Source organism: Hyperolius riggenbachi, chromosome 8 (genome assembly GCF_040937935.1).
Source record: "Hyperolius riggenbachi isolate aHypRig1 chromosome 8, aHypRig1.pri, whole genome shotgun sequence".
NCBI lineage: Eukaryota > Metazoa > Chordata > Amphibia > Anura > Hyperoliidae > Hyperolius > Hyperolius riggenbachi.
In genome coordinates this window covers 239574321-239592594 of record NC_090653.1, presented here as the reverse complement: position 1 = coordinate 239592594, position 18274 = coordinate 239574321, and the positions used below count along the sequence as shown (strand labels likewise).

At 41.6% G+C, this 18274-nt stretch overlaps 1 protein-coding gene across 3 annotated transcripts in view; it reads right to left on the bottom strand.

Annotated features, from left to right (window-relative positions):
* Positions 1-18274, bottom strand: part of LOC137527680 (forkhead box protein P3-like) — a 332205-nt gene that overhangs the window by 99564 nt on the left and 214367 nt on the right. For 2 of the 3 annotated variants that reach the window (XM_068248423.1, XM_068248424.1), the window contains exon 2: positions 17077-17291. The gene's annotated coding sequence lies outside the window, so the exon portion shown is untranslated. Of the gene's footprint in view, positions 1-6215; positions 6247-17076; positions 17292-18274 lie in introns of those variants that run through there. The other variant, XM_068248425.1, reaches the window with a different exon arrangement.

Here is an 18274-nt window from a genome sequence, read left to right as displayed (position 1 = left end):
AAAAACCCATAAACTGTATTGTAAGCTATGAAATGTGTCAGCAGGTGCCCCTACAACAGTGGCAGGTCGGGGCAAGTGCCTTCTGCACACAATCAGGGACAGATTTCTGGAAAGGCCACAATGGTATGGGCCTTGAGCGACTGCGGCCCAAGGGGGCAACTGAATATGAAATTGGTGTTGCTCCATATGAAATAGTAGGCAACAAATTAAAAAGGAAGCTGATGACAAAGGGAGCTATATATGAAAGAGAGGGGCAGCAACACATGGATGTTACACATGGAAGAGGGGGCTGCACATGGAATGGGAGGGACGCTGCTGCACTTGGAAGGAGAGCCCCAACACACTAAGCCTATGGGGTTGAAAAAGTATAAATCCAGCCTTGAGCAAAATGGGTAATCTGGCCCAGAGCTGATTGGAATTGTTTCCATGTCTACATGAAGTTGGAACACTTCCAGAAGTTATGGTAGAACTTGGTTCAGAGGGGGAGATACAGTAAATGGAGTCATTTTATCAGCCAAAAACTGGCTGGTGGTTTCCTATAGTTGAAGTACAGATTAGAAATGGCTGTGAGCCTCCTCACCCCCTTCTTCCACCTAACCCCCGCCGCAATGGCCGCACGACATGACGCACACAGGGCCGTGCTCCCCAACATACATGCGCACAGCCGCGACACGTGCACACGCCCGCCACCCATCCTCCTGCTGTCCTAAGTCTGCCTATGTGCCGCACATGTGCGCTGGGTCAAACGTACACGACCACAGGTATACAGGAGGACACAGAGACGCAGGCGTTTTATGATGTAGGCTATATAGTCCTATGTTGGTGTCATCATTAGTATGACAGAGGGCCCATAAATTACATTCACGAGTGTGATACAAGGGTCATCGTTATTAATGGTTTGACATATTTTTGAATAAATCCAAGCAAATGCCTTTAAAGGGTTAATAAGTTAATACAAACCAGTTTGCTTTTTACTTTTAAGTTTTGTCCTAGGTGATATTTTCACACTTTATCAATAACATGTCTATTAAGCCACCAGCAAGCATGAAAATACTGTGAATAATTTTGATAGTACTGTTTCACCTACTTTTTGGTAATTTTTCAATTGCAGAGTGCTGAAATTTTTTAAACAGTAATTTTAAACAGAAGATGAAATATTATCTCTGTGGAGAAAACATAAGAGAGAAGTGATTTGAATAAGGGCCAAACTGTGATATTCTGACTGGGCAACCCTTTCCAAAATCTCACCAATATGAGTGGAAGGTGAGGATCCACCCAAATTATCCATTCAAATTATGTTCAAGCAGGTAAAAGGCGCCATTGTATGTAATATGAGAAACTACCTAAAGTATCCATTCAAAGTATATTCATTCAATTTACCCTTCTACTGCACAGATTTGGTAAGATTGTTCAAACAAGACTGTATCATTGATGGGCACTTTAACTATCGCAATAGACAGGTACACACTTTCAATTATGATTGGCCAATCACTGGCCGATTTTACCACATCCATGTAGTATTAGGATCAACAGCCATTAAATACTATGAGCAGATTGTGCAGGTAAACCCTCATACTACTTGGAGGCAATAAAATCGGTCAGTGATTTGCCAATCATAATTGAAAGTGTGTACCAGGCTTTATTTGTAACATTGGCCAGAGACATCTCAAGCATGGAGTTGGTAAAAATAGTCAGTGATTGACCAATCATAATTGAAAGTTTGTTCCAGGCTTGTGTCTCTCAGATCTCACAATTGTGAGATCTTACGTCTCACATTTAGGTGTATTGATCTTTGAATGCAAAAACAAGTTAGCTTTAACAAAACTAAGAAAAACAAAAGTTTGCTTTCTTAAAACAGAAAGAATTTGCGATAATTCAGGTTGGCGTGAGCTTGAGATGTCTCCCAGGCACCACTGCTGAATATATGCAAATCAACCATTGTTACCCTTAGAAGCTAAACACACCTCCAGAACCGCTGGAATGCAATGATGTGTCAGCTTGTTAATTTGTACAGAGCCATAATAATCCAACATGCATACAGACTGTTTTGGATTGTTTGATCCTCATCAGTGCATGGGATGGATTAATTTGGCTCTATGGAGTAGGGCTTGTAACACTGAGAGGTACAGACTAACCAGCAAGCTCATGGTGAACCAGAACTCATTGGAGCCAAACTAATGGGGGTGTTTTTTGCTGGTTAGTCTGCACCTTAGCAAAACTAAAATCAGCATTTTAGTTAGTTGACTACTATTATAACATGGGGAATCCTTTCAACTGTCAAAGATTCAACAACGGATTACTATTGATCTGAAAAGTTCATAGCAACCTGTACATTTGCATATAATTGATTGAGATGGACAAAATCAAAATGCCTCAACAGATACCCCAAAACAGTTTTCTCTCAAATGTGCAATCCTCATACTTCAGAGCTATTTTATTCATCTCTGTATAACTTTTGCTGTTATCTGAAGAAACAACTCATCACAATCTCTCTTCTAACTGGCTATAATGGGCAATACAATGACTCTTTCATGAGATACGTTGGATTGTTGGTCAAGTGGTGGTCAGTGTTAGTTCTCGATCTGATATGGCCGATTTTACTAAACCAGCTTGATATCTGCACCTGCACACCATCCCTACTTGCCCTAAACCTCTGCAGGTTTGTACTCTATATATGCCATATATGCCACCTTCTCCATAAGCCTCACGATCTGATGAGCAGGTCCTAAAGCCACCACCACTTAATCCCTTCTAATATTAAGCATGCTAACCAAGACTTGTGCAGTCCAGCACTTTACTAGTAACGCTATGTTTTTTGCCCCATCTTTAAAGAAAACCAGAAGTGAAAATAAATTTATGATATAAGGAAGTATATGTGTAGTACAGCCAATACAACATTAGCAGCAAAGAAAAGAGTCTCGTATTGTTTTCTAGTACAGGAAGATTAAAAAAAAAACTTCAGTTGTTATCTATGCTTAAGCTTAATAGACAGAGTGTGGTTTCTAAACTGCAAATATGACAGAATTATGCTAAAAGAAAAAAAGCAATATAACTGAAAATAAAAACACGAGACCCTTATTTGCTACTAATGTTCTATTCATTATCCGTACTATGCATAAAATTCATTATATCATCAGGTTTTTTTTTGCTTCAGGTTTGCTGTAAGTGATATAGCAGGTGAAACTGAAGCTGTGGATGGTACGACCTCTTGTGAAAGACGGGTAAAAAACCGTCTTGTCTGATAGAAATGCACAGAAGTGCCCATGCAATAATGTGTTGCCTCCCGAAAGATTAACTCGATATGGTGAGCGGGAAGAAAGGAATCATCTGTTTGCATCCTGAATGGAATCTGCATGAAAAGAGTCCATCCTCCCACCAGATTATACCAATCGGCCGGGGGAATAAAAGACCTGTGCCCCCAATAGATTAGACTGCATCTGTATAAGAATGGGGAGCTGAGAACCCAATTGATTTGTCCAGAAAGAGGGAGCGGGGAATTCATTTCCATGCAGGCTGCGGTCTGAATATATGGTCTCTATGTTTACTAGATTAAGTCCCATTAATAAGAAAGCGTTCATTAATCTTCCTCTGCCCTGCCTTGATTGGTGTATAATTTATGGGCTGACAGATGTGTTTGCCTTTCTGTGAGGAAAAGGGGTTGCCATGGAGGGGGAAAGTGGCATGTGAAGATGCAGACCTCCACATAAACAATGCAATTGTGTAAAACAGTACGGGAAATCTATTGCTTTCATTATCCATGTTTTTTTTTTCTCCTGGTTGTGTTCAGGGAGTGGGCAGAGGCGTAAAAACGTCAATTATCAGCTTTAAAAGTTGAATTACAACCTAAAGGCCCTTCAGATTCCAGCATAGGTTACTCTGATGGCAATAAACCCCCTACCCTATCTAGCTACATGGGGTGGGCTTTGACTATGACAATGTCTTCATAAACTGTGTAATATATATGTTAACATTTCATTAATAGTTACTGGTTTTACCACATTTGTAATGTATGATACACTGCAAAACTGCTCTTGTATAATAAAAGGCTTCATATAGAATTGAATGTAATTGCTGTAAAAAAGTACCAGCCAAAACATCTATAATATTCTACATTGCTGGCTTTAAAAACAAACAAATAAGGGCATACAGTTGAAACTTGAAAAATTGGAATATCGTGCCTAAAAGTCTATTTTTTTCAGTAATTCAATTTAAAAGGTAAAACAAATATATGAAATAGACTCATTACATGCAAAGTAAGATATTTCAAGCCGTTATTTGTTATACTTGGGAGGATTATGGCTTACAGTTTATAAAACCCCCCAAATCTCAGACCATTAGAATATAAGGAAAATGTTCCATATTCTAGGCTCAGATTGTCAGACTCTAATCAGCTAATTAATCCAAAACACCTGCAGAGGGTTCCTATTCCATATATTAGTTTCACCTTTTCAGTTGAATTACTGAAATAAATGGACTTTTGCACAATATGCTAATTTTTAGCGTTTCACCTGTGTGCCTTTCCTTCTGTCCCCGGTTTGAATCCCAGCCAGGGCACTATCTGCACAGAGTTTGTATGTTCTCCCCATGACAACATGGGTTTCCTCTGGGCTCTCCGGTTTACTACCACATCCCCAAAATAGACAGATAAATCAAATGGCTTCCCCCTTAAATTGGCCCTAGACTACAATGGTCTATGTTAGGGATTAGATTGTGAGCCCCTCTGAGGGACAACTAGTGACAAGATTATATACTCTTTAGAGCAATGCGGAAGATGTTAGTGCTATATAAATAGCAAAAAATACTAATAATCTTATCTATACATATTTGACAGTAAGATATATATACATACATTATATATATATATATATATATATATATATATATATATATATATATATATTATATATATATATATAATATATATATATATATATATATATATATATTATATATATATATATATAATATATATATATATATATATATATATATATATAATTTTTTTTCTTTTTTTCTTTTTATTTTTTTTACAAACATGGAAGCACAGCCAAGTGAAAAACAAAAAAACAAAAAAAAGAAGAAATATGATTTCACCAAAGTTCATACCAAAAGTAGGATTTGGAAACTTAAAGGGTTAAACCACTAATGGTTTTGGGCAGCTGAGTAAAATGTTATGTATATAGTTGTCTAACAGGTAACTAACATACAGTTTAAAGCATAGGAAGTTTTGTCTTTACTTAAATAATTTAATATAAATTGATTAATAAATAAATAAAAAACTACATTAAATTACACTGGGATGAATTTTTGATAAACGTGAGAGAAAAAAAATATAACAGCTTTTCTCCCGATTCACCATTTCAGAATTACTAACTTAAAATAAACACTTTAAAATACAGTTGATCTTCCTTGTTAGTTTGGAGTACTCATAAAATAATAGTCCCTAAAAAGGTGTTAGAAATACTGTATGGTGCAGTCCTATTTGAGTTTAAATCAATTCTAAGATAGTAAAAATAAAGTTATAAATTCAAATATCCCACATTAATGGCCCATATGCAATTTTCTTTTTCTCCTGATTTTTCTCCCAGGTGATATTTTCACACCTTGTCATAAAATGCCTTTTATGACACCAGCAAGCAAGAAAAAATATCAGAAAAGTCAAAAAATGTTGACAGTACTTTTTTTTTACCTACTTTTTGGTGCTTTTTCAATTGCAGAATACAGTACTGAAAAGTTATTTTAAAGAGAAGATGAAACATTATCTCCTAGGAGAATGCTTAGGAGAGTAAGTGAATTGAATAAGAGTCACAGAGGTATGAATAAGTGATTTAACTGACAGTAACCATTAAGAAATCCGCTTTTAATTTCCTGGTTTCCTTCAACTAATGTAAAGTGAGCTTGGATTGGCTGAAATTCCCTACAGAACATTGCATCATTTTAATAATCTGTTTAAACCATAGATAGATATATTGTTTTAAATAATTCAAGCACATTAATTTACTATTACTGGATAACATATGGAAGTCAGTCATGCAGACACACTTTACATATGATTAGGATTAAAAATAAAAAAGCATTTGGGAAGAACGACTTCACAAATAAATATATGAGTACCCTACCTCCCTTTTTAAGATAATTTTCAATAATGTCAAGGAATAATAAAACAAAAAAATCAGTGTTCAGGGTGATCTCCCTCCTTGCCATCTGTCACTTACCTCTGTCTCCCTGGTGACGGTCAAATGATGTAGCAAACAACGTGCTCCAAACAGTTCCTACTTATAGCGCTAGGAAACGCAAGGTCACCCCCACCGTGGGGCTCTGACCTCACGGAAATTGGACATTTTAGAATTCTACATGAAAATGAACTTTACTTTTTTCTTGGTATTTTTTTAAGAAACCTGCAGTTTTTGTGGAGAAGAAAAGGTTAGAAAAATATCAAACCGCAGGGGAAAGAATTATCACAAAGAGAATGTAGAGAATGGATAGGGGCCTCTTAGCTTTACATAGATTTCATACCTGTATACAGTATGTGTGTGTTTCTATCTGTCTATCTATCTATCTATCTAATTCCCAAAAGACCTCTGCACCCATACCGTTTATTAAGGCAGGTACACAGCAAACTTTAACAAATGAGGGCCAGCTCTCAACAGTGTTTATTACAGACCCTTGGTTTGCCCCTTTTGCAGCAGATTGCCACTTTTAAAGGGACTCCGAGCTCAGAAAAAAAAGGAAAGTTGTACTCACCAGGGGCTTTTTCCAGCCCAGTGCTGGTCGGGAGGTCCCACGCCGGCGTCCTGGCTCCTCTCCTTCTCCCCGCTCCGGAATGGCTGGCAGGCCGCAGCCCGGGCGACACTCTCCCGAGTGTCGGGCTGCTTCTTCCGCATATGACGCGGATTACGTCACACGCCGGCCGCCTCGCGTCATCACGGCGGCCGGCGTGAAAGTACTGCGCATGCGCGAACAAAGCGCGCATGCGCAGTACTTTCACGCCGGCCGCCGTGATGACGCGAGGCGGCCGGCGTGTGACGTAATCCGCGTCATATGCGGAAGAAGCAGCCCGACACTCGGGAGAGTGTCGCCCGGGCTGCGGCCTGCCAGCCATTCCGGAGCGGGGAGAAGGAGAGGAGCCAGGACGCCGGCGTGGGACCTCCCGACCAGCACTGGGCTGGAAAAAGCCCCTGGTGAGTACAACTTTCCTTTTTTTTCTGAGCTCGGAGTCACTTTAAATGTGGAGGAACATTTTTCAGCCATAAGGTTTCTTTCTCGTGAATGGAGCTGCAGATCAAACCTTAATGCTGGGAGTGCACAATTAGTTTTTTCAGGCAATTTATGGCTCGATAGATAATTTACGACAGGTCCGATCTGATTTTCAATCATCATCGATCATTTTTCCAATCTATTTGTATAAAAGTGATCTGAAAAATGATTGAAATCAGATCGGACCCCTTGGAAATTATCTACCGAGCCATCTATCTGCCGAAAAATCTCATGGTGTATTCCCAGCATTAGGCTAAGTTCCAATTCATTTTACTCCTAAGTTTTCTCCAAGGTGATATTTTTAAGCCTTGTCAATAAAATGTCTTTTAAACCACCAGCATGAGGCCTTGATCAAAAATGCAATGTACGTGCACTATTTATTTTAGATCTATTTTAAAATATTGGCATGTCATTTTTAATGCATATAGTAGTAATTGGCATGACTTACCTTATCATTTAGACTGCACATGAACAATTTAGAGCCTGGTAAGGCAGTGAAAACCCTTCCAAAGCAGTAGACATGATTTGGAAGCACATTTTTGAATCAGGATCACCACTCACTTCATAGTGTTTACTATAGAATTTAATTGCACTTAAATATAACTGCCCTGAAGTTAGCCACAAACAGGTTGATAGTGACCCAATCTGGGAAGCGATAAAACATATACCATTGCACTTGATTGGAGAGCAACGATCAATCAACCCTTTGCACCATTTGATCTCAATCAGATTTCAGCAGAGATCTTAAAAGGATACCCAAAGTGACATGTGACATGATGAGATAGACAGGTGTATGTACAGTGCCTAGCACACTAATAACTGTGCTGTGTTCCTTTTTTTCTTTCTCTGCCTGAAATAGTTAAACATCATGTATATAAGTGGCAGTTCCTGTCTGAGTCAGGACTGAGTCAGACTACAGTGTGACCCTCGCTGATAAGAAATTACAACTATAAAACACTTCCCTAGCAAAAAATGGCTTCTGAGAGCAGGAAAGAAATAAAAAGGATCAATAGTTCATAGAATTTAGCTCTGGCATACTTCAATGAACGTGTAATTGAGCTAAAACAATAAAACAGTAAAAACTTGAAAAGTAGATTTAAATATAAAATAAAACTGTATTATATCTAGAAAAGTAATTTTTAGGAGAAGGAAGATAGATACAATTGTTTATTTCATTCGTTTATTTTTACCTTGGGTGTCCTTTAACAAAGACTGACTGAACTGCTGCCTCAACCTGCACTCTGCAATTGCATTTTTCTATTGCATTTTCTCTGTGTGAATTTTTCAATTGTGGAAAAATGTATTTGAAAATTGTAATTTGAAATTTGCGCATTGTGAGGAAAAAAAGCAGACAGTTGTTTGATTATGAAACTTGGGGAGAAAAAAACAACAACTTGCAATCAGAACAAAGACTAATACAGAAAAATATGCAATTCTCAAGCGGGGCATTTACTTCAATGACCAGTGCGGTGGCGAACCAAAGAAGTATACTTTATAGAGAAAAGCATCTGCAGGAAAACTGCATAAAACTAAAACTGTTGCTTCACTGGATACTTTCCTTGCACTGAAGAACAACCACTGCTAAAATTACTGGTAATAGGTAATTCCCAGCAGAATTGATCCAGGGATTTAACTGACTGTCACCTGGAGTAGGGAAGGAATTTTTCCTCTTTTAAAGTAAACCCAAGGTGGGCATTTTTGGTAAAAACACAACAACATAATACTTGATCTGGGGGTCTAGCCGGATCAGGTAGCATCAATTACCAACACTCCCCGCTGCTGCTACTACATCCTGCCATCGCTGACGTAAGGTTAAATAAAAAACATGGCCACGACCCCTGCGGTCACAACGCTGCAGCTCTGGCTCTGTGTTTCTCAACATAGAGCAGGGAGGTGGAAAAGAGGTGTGCCAGAATGTAGAAGGGGCGGGGAGAGGCTGAGCTGGCCAATTAGCTGAGGAAGGGGCGTTCCTAATGCCTGAGTGGGCGATTTGCAGGAGTGCTGCTCCTGCAAGGGATGCCCCTTCCCCTTGAGATTGCATAGAAGGAGCTTGTCATCAATTTCAGGGGGTTGCAGTGCAGGGGGGGGGGGGGGGGGAGGAGAGAGAGCGGCGCAGGGAACACACAGAGGCATGTCATGGAGCAGGGAACATGCCTTTGTGACTCATTTGAATCCACCCCTCCTATGCCACCACGGGTACAGTTAAGGCTCATTCCTTGTAGGGTTTTGTTTTTTGCCTTCTTCTGCATCTGCTGGGATGGGTGTGGGTCCAGGACAGTGATTTTTTTTTGTTTCCAGTTGAACTTTTTTTTTTTTTTTTTTACCAAACTTACTATGCAACTATGTAGCTATATATGTGTAGGTCCTAGGCGCCATAGATGGTCAGTAACAGCATTCAGAGATCTAAGGGCCCTGTGACTCACTTAACCTATGGCTGTGACTGTATTCTGTCAGAATAGCAGAGCATGCAGCTACTTGTAAAGTGTTAAGGGATTGTGCTATGGCTGTCTTTTACACTTATAGATAAACTGGAAATGCAGCAGAGGAGTTTTGTCACAAGCAGTTGTAATCGCAGCCCAAACCTTGGCAAGACAATGCTGTGCTCTCCAAGCAAAAATAGTTTTTGTCAGGCTGCCAGCTGAGGGGCCAGGCAGAGCTAGTGTGCCTGCGGCATGTTTCCAAACTTAAATGAAGATGAGTGATAACTCATTAAACAGACATAATTTATCATCAATATCTCTTTAAACTTTCCATAACAGTACTCAACCCTGGCCTTGATCAGGCAGCTCATGAGAAAAGCTGCCTAGAATCCTAAGAGGACAATGCTTTGCTGCTCTGCAGTAATTCATTAGTACTATAATCCTCAGAGTTATGGAAGAAATCACGTATAAGATTTAAAGTGACATTCTCAATTCTCATCAAATTTCATCTTTAGTCTAAAGCATTAAAAACAGCATAAAATTAACCGCTAAAACAATCTGACTGGTTTTCAAGGGTTAAAACTTAGGCTTCACTCTAATTGCAGAGAACTTTATCTCCTTTATTTGCTTACTGATTCCTTCTCTACATTTGATAATCTGCCAGGAAGCTGGCAATGATATCAGTCAGCTTTTGCGAGGTGCAAATATGCATTCAAAAGACATCAGAGCAGGCTTGTAGGTTTTTTTATATTCATTTTTAGTTTGATTAATCCTTTAGTGGAAAAACATTTTTTGAAGACAATATCACTTTAAAGAGACCCCACTTTTTTTTTCAAACTTATCCAGAACACTATCTGCATGTAATCTGTATATTCTCCCCTTGTTTCCTTGGGTTTCCTCCAGGCAATTTGGTTTCTTTTCACAACCTGAAAACATACTGATACATTAATTTTCTCCTCCTAATACTGGCATTAAGCTGCGTACACACGGTAGATGAAACCAGCGGTAATTATTGGTTTTATCACGATGGACATCACAGTACGTTTGTGATGCTGACTGCTCTTTTTGCTGGAAGAGGGCCCTAACTATATTGACATTTTCTGTAATGTCTGCATGTTTTATTTAACTACAATAAATGTCTTTATTTTTATTTCTTTTTTTTATTTTACCCAATGTACCTCTTTAGGTTGCTGTACCTAGAAAAGGGCACTGTGGTTTGCCAGAAAAAGTGCAAATAGGCTTGTTTCCCAAATCTGACTACACTATAGGTGAAATTTAAAAGGTCACTAAGAACCGTTTGCAACAACCAAGAGGTAGAGGTATGCCCTTAAAGGGAAAGTACACAGTGCCTCAAATAAAAGTGTCATATTTTAAAATACCTTTTTTCCCTTGTTTATAATGTGTTTTGAACGACTGATAATGGCAGTCTCTTCTCTGTGTTATTTCACACTCTCTGTTTCCTGACTGTGAACCCAGCTCATAGTCCTCTTAACACCAGCTGTGTTAACAAGGCACCATTTTTACAACTCTGTTGTTTTCAGCACTGTGATTATTGTATTCAGATCTGTCAATAAAGCATTTGAATGCGGCAATCTCATTCCCACAGGCCTGGAGAGAGTGCCGACTAGACTGATGACTTGGGAAATACCGAGACCTTTGGCAGCTCATAAATTTTAAAAGACAAGATTTTTTTTTAAATGTACAAATGACAAATGCAATAGTCAATGCCCAGTTTAATGACACACCATGGAAACTTGAGGTTGTTACATATACAGTAAGCCTCACATTAGCCACAAGGCCTGGTCAGTTCCAGACAGGTTTCAGGATTTTGACTGAATTCTCTTACTGCTCTTGAAATTGAAAATTGATCAAATATGCATAAAAGTGAATCAAGCACTATTTTAGTACCCATCTCAATAGCACATTTAAGATGTATGCCAACAATGTGGTCCATTAATAAAAAAATCGATTTTACCTCTTCTTTTTACATGTAAATGTTTAGCAGAAGTTTTCATTAGCCTACTTCCGAAGTCTGCCGACTGCAGGGCATCCAGTCAAAAATGGCGCAGAGTAAAAAATGGCGCACCGTTCTGCCGATCATAAAACGCTATTTACCGTTTTAATGTAAATACATTAAAACGGTAAATAGCGTTTTATAAAACAGAACAGTGCGCCATTGAAAAATTGGAGGAGGAGAGGCGGGGTCGGGCTGGAGGAGAGGCAGCGGGCAGTGGGCTGCCAGCGGGGGTCGGGCTGGAGGAGAGGTAGCGGGCTGGCAGCGGGGGTCAGGCTGGAGGAGAGGCAGCGGGCAGTGGGCTGGCAGCGGGGGTCGGGCTGGAGAGGCAGCGGGGTGGAGGGAGTAGGATTAGGTAGCATGTGTATACATTACATTGTCCCGGCCCGGCGTTCGCTCCTCACTTCACAGCTTGCACGAGTCCTGCATCCAGCCAATCACCATGCGGAAACTGAAGCCGCATGGTGATTGGCTGGATGCAGGACTCGTGCAAGCTGTGAAGTGAGGAGCGAACGCCGGGTCGGGACAATGTAATGTATACACATGCTACCTAATCCTACTCCCTCCACCCCGCTGCCTCTCCAGCCCGACCCCCGCTGCCAGCCCACTGCCCGCTACCTCTCCTCCAGCCTGACCCCCGCTGCCAGCCCGCTACCTCTCCTCCAGCCCGACCCCCGCTGCCAGCCCACTGCCCGCTGCCTCTCCTCCAGCCCGACCCCCGCTGCCAGCCCGCTACCTCTCCTCCAGCCCGACCCCCGCTGCCAGCCCACTGCCCGGCCGCTGCCTCTCCTCCAGCCCGATCCCTGCAAAAAAAACATATAAAACGATAAATATCGTTTGAAGTGCAGCGCCATTCTGACACTATTGGCGCTGTGCGCCATTTTTGCCTGTCCCCGCCTGCAGGCATTTCAGGCAGATAAGGACTGATACAGTTATTTGATTGCACACATTGGCAAGAGAAAACAAAAAGCTTTCATCAGCAGGGGGGGGGGGGGGGGGCAGATAGATGGCACACTGTGAGTCAAAGCGTTCACAGAGGTCACAGATGCTATCTTCACACCTTCCCTGGATACATAATGGGCAGCTGGAAGGGGAGGGGGGGGGGGGGGAAACATGGCAGCTCCTATAACTTTTAGAAACCAGGAAAAAAAAACGTTGTGCTTGGTTCCCTTTGAAGCGCAAAGTCAAAATTGCAGCAGGAAGTGGTGGGAAAAGCGGACCTGAACTCAGAACATCCTCTCTGCTCTAAAAGATACGCAACAGCATAATAACCTTTAAACAAAAAACATTTCTTTGTTACAGCTGAATCCTAAAATAAATCTGCACTGTTTCTACTTTCTGATTCATGGAAGCAGACATATTGTTAACATCCTGTGCTTTCAAATTAGCTTATCTGCCATCTCTGCCATAGCAGTCATGTGACACAGGGGAGAGATCAAATTACAACTTGTGATTAAACACAGATGAGGGGGAATTAGACAGGCTAAACTTTCTAACTACATACAGGGTGCGTTTCTCTATGTATTTCTTCAGTCATGTGCAAGAGTTCAGGTCCATTTAAAGCAGGGGTCTCAAACTCGCAGCCCGCGGGCCATTTGCGGCCCTCGATACAATATTTTGTGGCCCACGCTGGCAAAAGCTTCCTTATAGTTCGCTTCAGTGCTCCCAAATAATACGCCACATCCCCGCCGCTAAACGAGGGCTGCAGAGCCCCCAAATCGCCCAGGGGGCAATCCGCCGCCATTTCCTGGAAGGGGCAGAGCTTTCAGCTTCAGCTCTGCCCCTCCTGATGTCAATCGCCGCTCGGATCGCCGCCTCTTCCCACCCCTCTCTGTGAAGGAAGAGTGAGAGTGGCGGGCAGAGGCGGCGCCGCGATTGATGTCAGGAGGTTGAAAGCTCTGCCCCTTCCAGGAAATGCCGGCGGATTGCCCCCTGGGCGATTTGGGGGCTCTGCAGCCCTCGTTTTGCAGCCGGGACACGGCGGATTACTTGTAATGGGAGCACTGAAGCGAACTATAAGGTAAAATAAATAGGCAAAATAGTTCGCTTCAGTGTGAATTTGATTTTGAAATAAAAATCAATGCAAGGGATGGGGGGGGGGGGGGGACAGGGAAAGGGTGGCAGCGGTAGATGCTGATTGTGAAATCCCTTATGCGGCCCAGCCTCATCCTGACTTTGCCTCCTGCGGCCCCCAGGTAAATTGAGTTTGAGACCCCTGATAGATCCCAAGGTGAAAATAAACGAGATAAACAATTGTATTTATCCTCCTACTCCAAAAAACTGACCATTTTTTTAGATATCCCATGGTTTTATTTTATATTTAAACATTTACAAAGTAGATTGAATGTTTTATTATCTCTGCTCAGTGGCAGCATATTAAGTGTCCCAGAGTTAAAATATATGAACTATTGACCTTTTCCTATCTCTCCCTTGCCCTCAGAAGCTGCATTCTGCCAGGGAAAAGTTTAATGGCTGTAATTTGCTTGTCAGTGAGGTTCACTATATTCCCAACAAGGTACCGACGAGACAGAAGCTGTCACTTGCATGCCTGAAAATTAAGGTGGACCTGAATGCTTGCACAGGACAAAAGGAAAACATAGAGATATGCACCCTGTATGTATTTAGAGAGTTTAGCCTGCCTAATTCCCTCTCATTTGTGTCTAATCACAAGTTGTAATTTGATCTCCACCCTGTGTCAGCTGACTGCCACAGCAGATAAAGCAGATAAGCTCATTTGAAAGCACATAATGTTAAGGGCCTGTTTCCACTACACGTGGATTCTGGATGCAGAAAAACTGACTTCAATGATTGCCGCCGGGAGACTTGGGCGCAGTATATATGGCTTACCCTGCTGCTGCACAAGTCCCAGCGGCGTTAATTACTATTCCCCCTCCAGGTCCACCTGGCTGGTGGGGAATGATGTAATTCGGCTTCCAGCTATTGCTGGCGGACTAATTACAGTGTTTTAAAAGTAACTTCAGCTCCGTCTTCTGACGGCACTGAAATGACTCGCTGTGCGCTGCTATAGCCGTAATTCCTATTACGGTCTATGGTGGCGCCGGCTGCACCCAAATCTCCTGCGCTGTATTCGCTGCGTTTGGATCTTCACAGCTATAACAAGTGTAGCCACAAAAACATCCCTGTATCGGAAGAAAGGAAGGTTAGTAGTTGAGGCCCCAGGATGGCAATCGCAGAGACTGCTCCCCTCTAGCAACGCTTCTGCTCTGAGGGACATTGGTAACATCATTATGTTTACGCTATATACAGTATATGCATACTAACAGAAAATATCTTCTGCCTTAGAGACGGAAGTGCATGCACTGCACATGCACTGAACATAAACAGCAAGCTCTAACAAGCCAGCAGCTATAGACCTTAGTGGAACTTAGTGGAAAGCATCTGCCCAGAACAACCAGTCAAATCCTTGTCTTATTAACAGCCGGCCTCTAACTCGAGCGTTTTAATTACAGTGAAGGTAGATTTGGGCGCAGCCGCCGCCACCATAGGCTGTAATGCTGGGTACTCACGGTGCGTTCCTGCACTCGATGCGCCGCTTGATTTCCGGCCGCTCGATTATTTCCAAGCATTTCCGAGCGCATTTCGATGATTGTTAAGTCGATTCACATGTAAAGTATGCCAAATCGATCTAACAATCCATCGAAACGCGAATAGGACATGTTGGAAATAATCCAGTTGACAGGAATCGAGCGGCGCATCGAGTGCGGGAACGCACCATGTGTATCCAGCATATTAGGAATTACATCTATAGCAGCGCACACAGAGTAACTCCGGCGCTGTCAGAAGACAGAGCTGAAGTTACTTTTAAAACACTATATTTCGGCCAAATTATTTCATTACCCACTATCCATGGCAGCCTGGAGGGGGAATAGTATTTAACATGGCCGGGACAGCAGGATCAGCCATATATACCGGCTGTATCCTGCGCCCAAGTCTCTTGGTGCCGATTTTATATGTATCCCTCTAACTGGCTGCTCTGAGTAACCACTCCAGTTTTTTTGCCTTTGTCTTGTAAAATTATCATCTCAGAAATAGTAAAACCCTCCCTTATATTAGTCGCTGAATAGAAGCACTGTACGCCCATATATCAAATATAAAGCAATAAATACAAACGTGCAATATAATTGCCCATAGGAGATCATTACATGATTTTATTTTTATGCACATTTTTTTATATTAAAGGGGCACTATGGTGAAAAATTGTAACATTTAAAATGTGTGCAAACATATACAAATAAAAAGTTAGTTTTTCCCAGAGTAAAATGAGCTATAAATTACTTTTCTCCTATGTTGTTGTTACTTACAGTAAGTAGTAGAAATCTAACAGAAGTGACAGGTTTTGGGCTAGTCCATCTCTTCATAGGTGATTCTCAGGGATATATTTATTTTCAAAAGCACTTAGTGAATGGCAGTTGCTCTGTCCAACTGCCAAAAAACTGTGCAGTGAGCAGGAAAGCTGGCCAGCATCATTGTTCAAATCCTTTTTAGGAAATATCTTTATAAAGAATAAAAGTCTTTCTGAGAATACCTCATAAAGAGATGGACTAGTACAAAACCTGTCGCTTCTGTCAGATTTCTACTATCTACTGTAAGTGACAGCAACATAGGAAAAAAGTAATTTATGGCTCATTTTACTCTGTAAAAAACGTACTTCTTATTTGTCTATGTTTGCACATATTTTACAATTTTTCTCCATAGTGCCCCTTTAATTATGGCCATAATCTTCCTTGATATACTGCAGATGGTAGGTGTTCATCAGAGACATAACTACAGTGGAGCAGCCCCTGCGACTGCAGGGGAGCCCAGATCTGTAATGGGGCCACAACTACTACTGCCCTCCCACCGATACAGAGTTCCACCTTTCAGATCAGGTATTTGTGTGGCTACACTTGTTATGGGGTTGAAGATTACGATGCCCATACTGGTTTATAACCCTTGAAAGATGGGCCTCCAGGCTGTGAGGGTCACAAGGGGTTGGAAGGAGTGTGAACATTGGGGGCCCATCATAGTTTGCAGGGGACCCCACGATTTATAGTTATGCCCCTGGTGTTCTTTGTAGTAAATGTTACAGGTACATAGACTGGAGAGGAGCAGGGAATTTGCACGGCAGTTCTAGCAGGCGCGAAAAGGTTAATAACAAATAGCTGAAGCTTTTGAGGGCAAGTGGAATGTGTTACCAGCGTGCTGTGCAGTAAATAGTTACGAAAGCTGTTACAGCTGTCTTCTAGGCCTCTTTCGGATGTCCCTTTTAACAACCACCAATAGCACTATTGACACTCTGCAATGACAGAATGTGTCTCCTTCACAATAAACATTTCCTTAAGTCTTAACACTTTATTTTCATGTGTGTGTAAGGTGTGTCCTCACCTCTTCAGAGTCACTTCATCCATCAGACCTCGCCTTGTCCTGCTCTCTAGATGGCCAACCGCCCCAACCGGAGCCATGGCTCGCGATGTTCGCTGTTTAGGCGGACTCTGCTCATCTGGTTTCCTATAGACTTTCAGGTGGAAGCTCAGTATTTTATTTCAAGAATGTCCTTTCATCTTGAAGCCAGGTACTGACGTCATATCAACCCATTCTGTCTGATAGGGAACACCAAACCTTTCTGCAATCACTCACATAGCTTAATCAGGGACAGTGCAAAGCTGATCTAAGACAAGACATTATAAAATGATGTATTTTGATGAGTGCTGCTGACATTCTGACTTTTTGTTTTCTTGCTATATAGACTCATTTCAAGACAAGTACTTTGTACCTATAATAAGGGTTGTTATTGTAATAGTGTCAGGCAGGTTCTTTAGATCTCGGGGCCTGCAGCAGGAAATGAAGACTGTTTCAGAGGGCACTGTAGCTGATTACCAAAGACTGATGCAATGAAATCTAGAAATATCAGCTTCAGCTAGCCAGCTGAGTCTTGTACGAATAAAGGGAAGGTCCAAGCAAAATAAAAAAATGAGTTTCACTTACCTGAGGCTTCTACCAGCCCCATGCAGCCATCCTGTGCCCTCGTAGTCTCTCACTGCTGCTCCAGTCCCCCACTGGCAGCATGCCGACCTCGGAGGTCGGCGGGCCGCATTGCGTACATTTTTACGCATTCCAGGTAGTGCAGGAACATTAACACATACATTTTTACGCGTTAGTGGTTTAATGCGTAAAAATTTACGCATTAAACCACTAACGCGTAAAAATGTATGTGTTAATGTTCCTGCACTACCTGGAATGCGAAAAAATGTACGCAATGCGTCCCGCCGACCTGCGAGGTCGGCATGCTGCCAGTAGGGGACTGGAGCAGCAGTGAGAGACTCCGAGGGCACAGGATGGCTGCATGGGGCTGGGAGAAGCCCCAGGTAAGTGAAACTCATTTTTTTATTTTGCTTGGACTTTCCCTTTAACAGAACACTATGAAGGGCAAGAAAATCAAACCAATCAGAATCCTTGTTTCTTAAAATAGATAAAATGTGATTGGTTGCTCTGAGCAACAGTTTCACTTTTAGGCCTCTTGCACACTGCAAATCACAAATCCGATTTACGATTCCAATTTTCCATGGATGCTATCAACACAAGA